Below are 10,489 nucleotides of genomic sequence, written 5' to 3' on the forward strand. Positions count from 1 at the left end.
ATGCTGTGGGGCTGGTGGTGGAAAGAGGTATCAAAGTGCTTAAGGGGTATAAATCCAAGTGCATAGGTGATTCAGAAGGAAAGGAGTGTGGGAGGTGATTATGGGAAGCCTTCCTGGAGGAGACATGATTCTAGTAGGACTTTGAATATTGGGAATGTGGAGGTTTGATGGATATGAAGAGGAGGGTGTTCCAGTTAGGTGGAAGGATATGAGTTAAGGGGTTCACGGTGAAGGAGATGAGATGGAGGACTTTAAGCAGGTTGGCATTAGAGGAGTGAAATGGTTTGGATTGCAGTGGGAGAGGACTAAGGCTAGGGAGGAGGGGGAGAACTGATTGAAGGCCTTAGAGCCAGTGGTATGGGGCATGATATGATATGGAGATGGATGGGTAACCATTGGAGATTTTTGAAAACTGGGGAGATGTGCACAGAACAAGTGTTTAGAAAACCTATTAGGGAGCAGAGTGAAGTCTTTAGTGGAGAGGGAAGAGGCTGGAGGCAGGAAGGTCAGCGAGAAGGCCGAGAAATATAGAAGGCAATCAACAATGGCACTGGGCAGGCTATTGAGATAAGGTCATCATGCATGAAACTGGATTGAGGTTTGGCCCATGGAGTTTACTATGGTTGTGTGGTCCAAGCTCAGTTAAAGCTGTCCACGTACAACTCTGTAGTTCATCGCCTGGTGGAGTTATGGCAGGGAATGTCAATACCTTCACGTTGAAGATTTTGCTAAAAGAATGAAAAAGTCATAGAAAGGGCTTCAGAAGACCATTTCTTCTATAAATAGAGCTAAGACATCTTTTTTAATACAGACTGCTCAGCAAAACTTAAACAACAGAGACGTTTGATTTACTGCAGGCATTAGATCGGATCGTTAAGTGGCTGGTTTAATTTCAGAGTTTTTATAAAGGAGCGGCTTCACCCCATAGTTGGTTACAGTTTAAATACAGAAAAGCATGATTTATTGTAAACCATGTATTAGAGAATCGAGTCTTTTTTTGGTGAATTGAAAAGTAGTGTTGAAATGTTTCCAAGATGGATGTGAATTAAAAAAGACGTGTTTTTGGGTCACCTCCTACTGATTCAGATAGGCGATGCTGATGTGCCTATGTATTATCGACACCTTTTCTTTCATGCTGTTTTCTGAGGAACCCGAAGAACTTCATAGAAATTGCATAATAATAAAAATGGTATTTGTTAAGCACTATGTTTGAGGCACTGTACTTGGTGCTAGGATAGATACAAGCTGATCAGGTTGGACATGGTCCATGTCCCCCATGGGGCTCACGGTCTTAATCCCCTTTTTACAGATGAGGTAACTGATGCACAGAGAAATTGAGCAACTTGCAGAAGGTCACATAGCAGGAAAGTGGCAAAATCGGGACCAGAACCCAGGTTCTCTGGAGGTTGGAGCAGGATAGCGTAGGTGAAATGTTTAAGGTCAAACTGAGTCAGGGTGAATCGTTATCTTTTGAGTCCATTTAAATGTTCTCTGCCCTGGTTCAAGGTAATTAATCAATCAGTAGTATTTATGGAGCTCCTATGTCCAGATCACTGTACTAAGCACTTGGAGGGAGTAGTAGTAGTAGTAGCGGTAAATTGATATATGGAAGGTAGGCCCATTCATTCAATTGGAATTACTGAATGTTTACTATGGGCAAAGCACTGTACTAAGTGCTTGGGAGGGTACAGTATAAGAACAAACATACACATTCCTGCCCACAATGAGCTCACAGTCTTGGCCCATTATGCCATTCTTTCAATCAATCAGTCAGTGGTATTTATTGAGCACTTATTGTATACAGAGCACTGTTCTAGGCACTTGGGTGAGTTCAACACAATAGCATAGATAGATACAATCCCTGCCCTTAAGGAGCTTACAATCTAGGGGGATGTATCACAAGAGATGTAACAAAACCAATTTCATGTTTCACGTGCCCTCAAATTCCCTAAGGAACTGAATTCTGCCATTTTCTTCTTCTGAAAGCTAGCACTGCCGTGTGCAGCCCATTCGAGTCATGAAGTTTGACTCATGTCTCCTACTTACAGTCTTAACGTTGCATGACGAAACAGATTTCCCCAGCAGCTGGAGTCTGAAACATAGCCAGGCTGCCAGTGCGGAGGAGAGGCTGGTGGCCACATCATTTTGTTGATTAGGATATGTTCGGAGAATGGATGATGCGTATGGAGAATGGAATGCCCGTGTGCGCGTGATTGACACGTGTGGAGAATGGATGTTGCAGCTGCTGCTGCTCAGCTGAATCTGAGTTGAGCTCCTGCAATTTAGGAAGGTTAGGGAATGCTGAAAAGATCGAGTGAGGCACAACCCCCAGATGACATTCTATGCCTCAGGGCACCTGGGTGGTAAAATCACGGAACAAACCCCTCAGGGGCAATATCATTGGGAATCATATCATTATTGCGGAGAAAAAAGGTTTTTCAGGGGACCACATGTCTCTCCATCATAACAGCTTAATCGAGCCAGAGGAATGAAAGCCTGCCTTAGCATATTCCACAACCAAACATCTTCTATGCGTTTGCAACATGTACCTCATTTCATTAAGTAGTACATTTTTTATTTAATGTGCTTTAAAAATCATGCAAATGAGCCTAGAAGATTCATATTTAATATGGTATTTCACGACTGCTGAATTTTTAGAATTCAACATCATCAATGGTATTTATTGAGTGCTTACTGGGTGCAGAGCACGGAAATAAGCACTTGAAAGAGTACAACAGAGTTGATAGACATGTTCCCTGCCCTCAAGGAGCTTACAGTCTAAGGGGGAGGCAGATGTTAATATAAATTAATAATTTCTAAAATTCTATTTCTGTGTCCACCTACTACCACTTAGTAGTATTTGTCAAGAATCTGTTGGGTGTAGAATGGTGAACTAAACACTTTGAGAGAATTCAACAGCAGCAAAACTTCAAGATCCCTACAAACTAAGGCACAGAGAAGTTTAATGACTTACCCAAGGTCACAGAGCAGACAAGTGGTGGAGCTGAGATTAGAACCCAGGTCTCGTGACTCCCAGAGGCATGCTCTTTTCACAACACCATGCTGCTTCTCCGCAACAGAATCTCTACTATTTCCGCTATCTGTAATCTGTTTCAAATGTCAGTCTTCCCCTGTAGACTGTGAACTCCTTATGGGTGGGGTTCATGACTACCAGCATGGTTGCCATGCATTTATTCATTCAATCATATTTGTTGAGTGCTTGCTGTGTGCAGAGCACTGTACTAAGCCCTTGGAAAGTACAATTCAGCAATAGAGACAATCCCTGCCCACACCAGGCTTATATTGTACTTTCCCAAGTGTTTAGTACTGTGCTCTGCAAACGGTGAACACTCAATAAATGCCATTGATTGTTTTATCTTTGCGACAGTGCAATTAATGGGAGCTAAGTCTCTGCAGGAAGCAGGGCAGGAGAAGCAGCAGGGGAAGCAGTGTGGCCTAGTGGATAAAGCACGGGCCTGAAAGCCAGAGGATGTGGGTTCTAATCCAAGCCCCACCACTTGCCTGCTATCACCTTGGGCAAGTCATTTAACTTCCCTGTGTCTCAGTTCTCCTGTTCGCCCTCCTACTTGTAATGTGAGCCCCATGAGGGAAAGGGATTGTGTCCAACCTAATGAACATATACCTACCCCAGCACTTGTTAAGTGCTTAACAAATACCACTGAAAAAAACACACTTAGATTCCCTGGGCCTTAGTTTCCCTGTCTTCAAAATGGTGATTGAATACCTACTGTCCCAACCTTTACATTATAAGCCCCATGTGGGACAAGGACAGGATATGATTCAATTGTGTTGTATCAACCCCAGGATTTAGCAGTGTGCTTGGCTCATAGTAACTGCACAACAACTACACACATCTGACTGACACACTGTAGTTTAACACAACTGGGCTGTCAAACACACACATTTTTCTGATCTAGCTGTTGACAAGGGCCAATCCTCTATTCTATATCAAACTCCAAACCGTGTTATAAGCCTTTAAGGAGGCAATAGGCTGTAGACATCACCTCCATTCAAGCAGGTGGGGAGGAGAGAGGGTGGAAACTCACCAGTCAACCAATCAGTGGTACTTATTGACTAAGCGCTCGGCGTGGCTCAGTGGAAAGAGCACGGGCTTTGGAGTCAGAGGTCATGGATTCAAATCCTGCTCCGCCAATTGTCAGCTGTGTGACTTTGAGCAAGTCACTTCACTTGCTCAATCTCTTCTCTTTCTCTTTCTCAGTCTCTTCTCTTTCTCAGTCTCTTTTGCAGGCTCCTCCTCCCCCTCCCATCCTCTTACTGTGGGGGTTCCCCAAGGTTCAGTGCTTGGTCCCCTTCTGTTCTCAATCTACACTCACTTCCTTGGTGACCTCATTCACTCCCACGGCTTCAACTATCACCTCTACGCTGATGACACCCAGATCTACATCTCTGCCCCCGCTCTCTCCCCCTCCCTCCAGGCTCGCATCTCCTCCTGCCTTCAGGACATCTCCATCTGGATGTCCGCCTGCCACCTAAAGCTCAACATGTCAAAGACTGAGCTCCTTGTCTTCCCTCCCAAACCTTGTCCTCTCCCTGACTTTCCCATCTCTGTTGACGGCACCACCATCCTTCCCGTCTCACAAGCCCGCAACCTTGGTGTCATCCTCGACTCCGCTCTCTCATTCACCTCTCACATCCAAGACGTCACCAAAACCTGCCGGTCTCAGCTCCGCAACATTGCCAAGATCCGCCCTTTCCTCTCCATCCAAACCGCTACCCTGCTCATTCAAGCTCTCATCCTATCCCGTCTGGACTACTGCACCAGCCTTCTCTCTGATCTCCCATCCTCGTGTCTCTCTCCACTTCAATCCATACTTCATGCTGCTGCCCGGATTATCTTTGTCCAGAAACGCTCTGGACATATTACTCCCCTCCTCAAAAACCTCCAATGGCTACCGATCAATCTGCACATCAGGCAGAAACTCCTCACCCTGGGCTTCAAGGCTGCCCATCACCTCACCCCCTCCTACCTCACCTCCCTTCTCTCCTTCTCCAGCCCAGCCCGCACCCTCCGCTCCTCTGCCGCTAATCTCCTCACCGTACGTCGCTCTCGCCTGTCCCGCCATCGACCCCCGGCCCACGTCATCCCCCGGGCCTGGAATGCCCTCCCTCTGCCCACCCGCCAAGCTAGCTCTCTTCCTCCCTTCAAGGCCCTGCTGAGAGCTCACCTCCTCCAGGAGGCCTTCCCAGACTGAGCCCCTTCTTTCCTCTCCCCCTCGTCCCCCTCTCCATCCCCCCGTCTTACCTCCTTCCCTTCCCCACAGCACCTGTATATATGTATATATGGTGGTACATATTTATTACTCTATTTATTTATTTATTTATTTATTTATTTTACTTGTACATTTCTATCCTACTTATTTTATTTTGTTGGTATGTTTGGTTCTGTTCTCTGTCTCCCCCTTTTAGACTGTGAGCCCACTGTTGGGTGGGGACTGTCTCTATGTGTTGCCAATTTGTACTTCCCAAGTGCTTAGTACAGTGCTCTGCACATAGTAAGTGCTCAATAAATACAATTGATTGATTGATTGATTCACTTCTCTGGGCCTCAGTTACCTCATCTGTAAATGGGGATTAAGACTGTGAGCCCCTGTGGGACAACCTGATCACCTTGTAACCTCCCCCGCACTTAGAACAGTGCTTTGCACATAGTAAGTGCTTAACAAATGCCATTATTATTATTATTATTATTATTATTATTATTATTCTCTGGGCCTCAGTTACCTCATCTGTAAAATGGGGATTAAGACTGTGAGCCCCTATGGGACAACCTGATCACCTTGTAACCTCCCCTGCACTTAGAACAGTGCTTTGCACATAGTAAGTGCTTAACAAATGCCATCATTATTATTACTATTATCATTCTCTGGGCCTCAGTTACCGCATCTGTAAAATGGGGATTAAGACTGTGAGCCTCCCGTGGGGCAACCTGATCACCTTGCAACCTTCCCAGCGCTTAGAACAGTGCTTTGTACATAGTAAGCGCTTAATAAATGCCATTATTATAAGCACTCAGTACAGTGCTCTGCACACAGTAAGCACTCAATAAATACAATTGAATGAATGAATAAATGAATTGAGCCCTTTTTAAAAAATAGTATTTGTTAAGCACCTAATAGTAATAATAATGATAATAATACTGATGTCATTTGTTAAGTGCTTTCTATGTGCCGGACTCTGTACTGAGTGCTGGGGTAGATACAAGCAAATCTGGTTGGACACAGTTCCTGTCCCATATGGGGCTCACAGTCTGAATCCCCATTTTACAGATGAGGTACTTGAGGCACAGAGAAGTGACGTGATTTGCCCAAGGCCACAAAGCAGACAAGTGGTGGAGCTGGGATTAGAACCCAAGACCTTCTGACTCCCAGGGCTGTGCTCTATCCGCTCTACCAAGCTGCTTCTGTCTTCTTCACTTCTTCACACACATACTTTTATACACACACATACACACACACACACACACACACACACACACACTCACACTCACTCTCTCTCTCACAGACATCATAAGTAGCTATTCCTTGGAACCTGTTAATTCTCTCCTCATCCAAGGATTCCCAGGTGGTTTTTATTTTGATTTGAAATTCATTTTCTGGACTAGGTCGTTTTAAGAAAACAACTCTGCCCTGGTCTCCTAGAGAAGCTAGCTAGCACCCATCTTATCCTCTCTCCTAAGAAGAGGCATCCAGAAATATAAATCATCCAGAGGAAGGAAATCCAAGACTCCAGAAGGAGCAGAACTTCAAATTGCAACAAATGGAGGCTCGATTGGCCTTGGTTCTAGCTTGAGAGATTCAGGAAAATTTTTCCTATGATTTCATCTCATTCATTTGGTCTGGGAGATGACTGCCAAGCGACCCTGCCATGCTCTCTGTCAGTAATTTGGATATCGATGTAGGATTCATGGGGGATGTGAGGATGTAATGTACACATGAAGTACAAGTTCAACCTCAAGTACCTGTTAACACACAGAAAACAACATGTTCCAAATTCCTTTCGGAGTTTTTAGAACACTATGATTTTATTGCAAAATATTGCAGCTTGTTATGATTTCTTAGGTGTCTGGTAGGTATTTCTTCTATATATATTTTTAAAAAGAACTAGAAAGCATTTTACATTGACAAGATACATAGCTCTAAAAGCACTTAGCTTGTAACAGAACAAACCAGAATTTCAGTTCACATACTGAGAGCTCACCTCTTCCAGGAGGCCTTCCCAAACTGAGCCCCTTCCTTCCTCTCCCCCTCGCCCCCCTCCCCATCCCCCCATCTTACCTCCTTCCCTTCCCCACAGCACCTGTATATATGTATATATGTTTGTACATATTTATTACTCTATTTATTTATTTATTTTACCTGTACATATCTATTCTATTTATTTTATTTTGTTAGTATGTTTGGTTTTGTTCTCTGTCTCTCCCTTTTAGACTGTGAGCCCACTGTTGGGTAGGGACTGTCTCTAGGTGTTGCCAACTTGTTCTTCCCAAGCGCTTAGTACAGTGCTCAGCACACAGTAAGCGCTCAATAAATACGATTGATTGATTGATTGATATAAGGCCAGTAGGAAGCTTGCAAATTTTTTCTGCATTTCACTTTGTGAAAATGGAGAAAACAATGCTCTCTGGATTTAATTACCTTGTTAAAACCCTCAGTACAACCAATTCTTTCCAAGAGTTTATCTTTATCTTGCCCCAAATGCCCAGGCCATGTACTTTATTGGTAAAACCGAAACCATCAGGGGTGATCTTCCTAAAATCTCCCCTGCTATTACCCAGTTCCTCTCTCCTCCTGCCCCTTCTTCAACTCCCGCCTTCTCTCAAACTCCACCCCCTTCACTTGTGCCTCAGACCCTGTCTCTTTGCACCTTATCAAAACACCTGCCCTCTTCCTTCTTCCCTTTGTGACTGCCATCTTCAACTCTTCACTCTCCAATGATTTTTTTCCTTCACTCCTTTCAAACATGCTCATGTTTTCCCTACCCTAAAAAACCCCCTCCCTTGAGTCCACAGCTCCCTCCAGTTATGATGATGATGGTATTTGTTAAGCGCTTACTATGTGCAAAGCACTGTTCTAAGCGTTGGGGGGATACAAGGTGATCAGGTTGTCCCACGTGGGGTTCACAGTCTTCATCCCCATTTTACAGGTGAGGGAACTGAGGCACAGAGAAATGAAGTGACGTGCCCAAAGTCCCACAGCTGACAATTGGTGGAATCAAAATTTGAACCCATGACCTCCGACTCCAAAGCCCATGCTCTTTCCACTGAGCCATGCTGCTTCTCTTAAAAATAATAATAATGGCATTTATTAAGCACTTACTATGTGCAAAGCACTGTTCTAAGCGCTGGAGAGGTTACAGGGTGATCAGGTTGCCCCACAGGAGGCTCACAGTCTTCATCCGCATTTTACAGAGGAGGTCACTGAGGCCCAGAGAAGTTAAGTGACTTGCCCAAAGGCACACAGCTGACAATTGGCGGAGCCGGGATTTGAACACTTGACCTCTGACTCCAAAGCCGGGGCTCTTTCCACGGAGCCACGCTGCTTCTTGCTGTTATCACTTCATTTCCCTCCTACCATTCCTCTACAAACTCCTTGAGGGACTTTTCTACATCACTCTCTCCAGTTCCTCTTCTCCAATTATATCCTTGACTCCCTCCAATCTGCCTTCTGCCCCCTTCACTCTACAGAAGCAGCGTGGCTCAGAGGTCATGGGCTCAAATCCCCACTTCGCCAACTGTCAGCTGTGTGATTTTGTGCAAGTCACTTAACTTCTCTGTGCCTCAGTTGCCTCATCTGTAAAATGGGGATTAAAACTGTGAGCCCCCCCGTGGGACAACCTGATCACCTTGTAACCTCCCCAGCGCTTAGAACAGTGCTTTGCACATAGTAAGCACTTAATAAATGCCATTATTATTTTTATTATTATTATTACAGGAACTGCTTTCTCTAAAGTCGTATCCTTCCTGCCTAATCCTGCCTCTATTCTATCCTAATCCTCCTTGACCTTTCAGTTGCCTTCGAAACTGTCCATCACCTCCTTCTCCTGGAAACATTATCCAACCCTGGCTTCACTGACACTGTCCTTTCCTGGTTCTCCTCCTCTTTCTCCGACCACTCTTCTCAGTCTCTTTCACTGCTTCACTGTTTCACTCTTTCACTCAGGCTCATCCTCTGCCTCCTACCTCTTAACTGTGGGAGTCCCTCAAGCCTCCCCTTCTATTCACCATCTACACCCACTGACTTGGAGAATACATTCGATTCTGTGGTTTCAACTACCATCTCTATAATGAAAATAATAATAATAATAATGGCATTTATTAAGCGCTTACTATGTGCAAAGCACAAAGGTGAGGAAACTGAGGCACAGAGAAGTTAAGTGACTTGCCCAAAGTCACACAGCTGACATTTGACGGAGCGGGATTAGAACCCACGATCTTTGTCTCCCAAGCCCGGGCCCTTTCCACTGAGCCACGCTGCTTCTCTATGCAGATCTTTCCCCCAAAACGATAAACGAGATAGATGAAGTTGAGGTACAGTGAGTAGGTTGGCATAAGAGGAATGAAGTGTGAGGGCTGGATTATAGTAGGTAATCAGGGAGGTAGGATAGTAGAGGGTAAGGTGATTGAGTGCTTTAAAGTTAATGGTAAGGAGTTTCTGTTTGAGGTGGAGGTAGATGACCAACCACTGGAGGTTCTTTAGGAGTTGGAAACAATGGGCTGCATGTTTTGTAGAAAAATGATCCAGGCAGCAGAGTGAAGTACAGATTGGGGTGGCGAGAGACAGGAGACAGGGAGGTCAGCAAGGAGGCTGATATATTAATCAAGGCAGAGTAGGGTTAGTGCTTGGATTAATGTGGTAGCAGTTTGGATGGAGTGGAAAGGGTGAATTTTAGCAATGTTGTGAAGGTTGAACCGACTGAATTTGATGTCTCCTTTTAGCTCTCTGGCCACTCCACAGTCACTTTTGCAGGCTCCTCCTCTGCCTCTCATCCTCGAGGCTCAGTTTTGAGTCCTCTTATATTCTCCATCTACAGCTGTTCCCTTGGAGAACTCATTCAATCCCACAGCTTCATCTACCATTACAACGTGAATGATTCCCAAATCTACCTCTCCAGCTCCTTCCCTCAGTCTCATTTCCTCCTGCTTTTAGGACATCCCTAACTGGATTCCCCCCGACACCTCAAAATTAATGTGTCCAAAACAGAACTCCTTACCTTCCTCAATACGTGTCCTGCTTCTGACGTTACTGTAGAGTGCACCACCAAACTTCCTGTCTCACCACCCTGTAACCTTGTCATTATCCTTCACTCATCTCTCTCATTTAACCTACATATCAAACCCGTCACCAAATCCTGTCAGTTCTGCCTTTGAAACAGCTTTAAAATCCACCCTTTCCTCTTCATCCAAACTGCTACTATGCTGATTCAAGCACTTATCATATTCTGTCTTGAT

The sequence above is a fragment of the Tachyglossus aculeatus genome, chromosome 3, assembly GCF_015852505.1.
Source record: "Tachyglossus aculeatus isolate mTacAcu1 chromosome 3, mTacAcu1.pri, whole genome shotgun sequence".
NCBI lineage: Eukaryota > Metazoa > Chordata > Mammalia > Monotremata > Tachyglossidae > Tachyglossus > Tachyglossus aculeatus.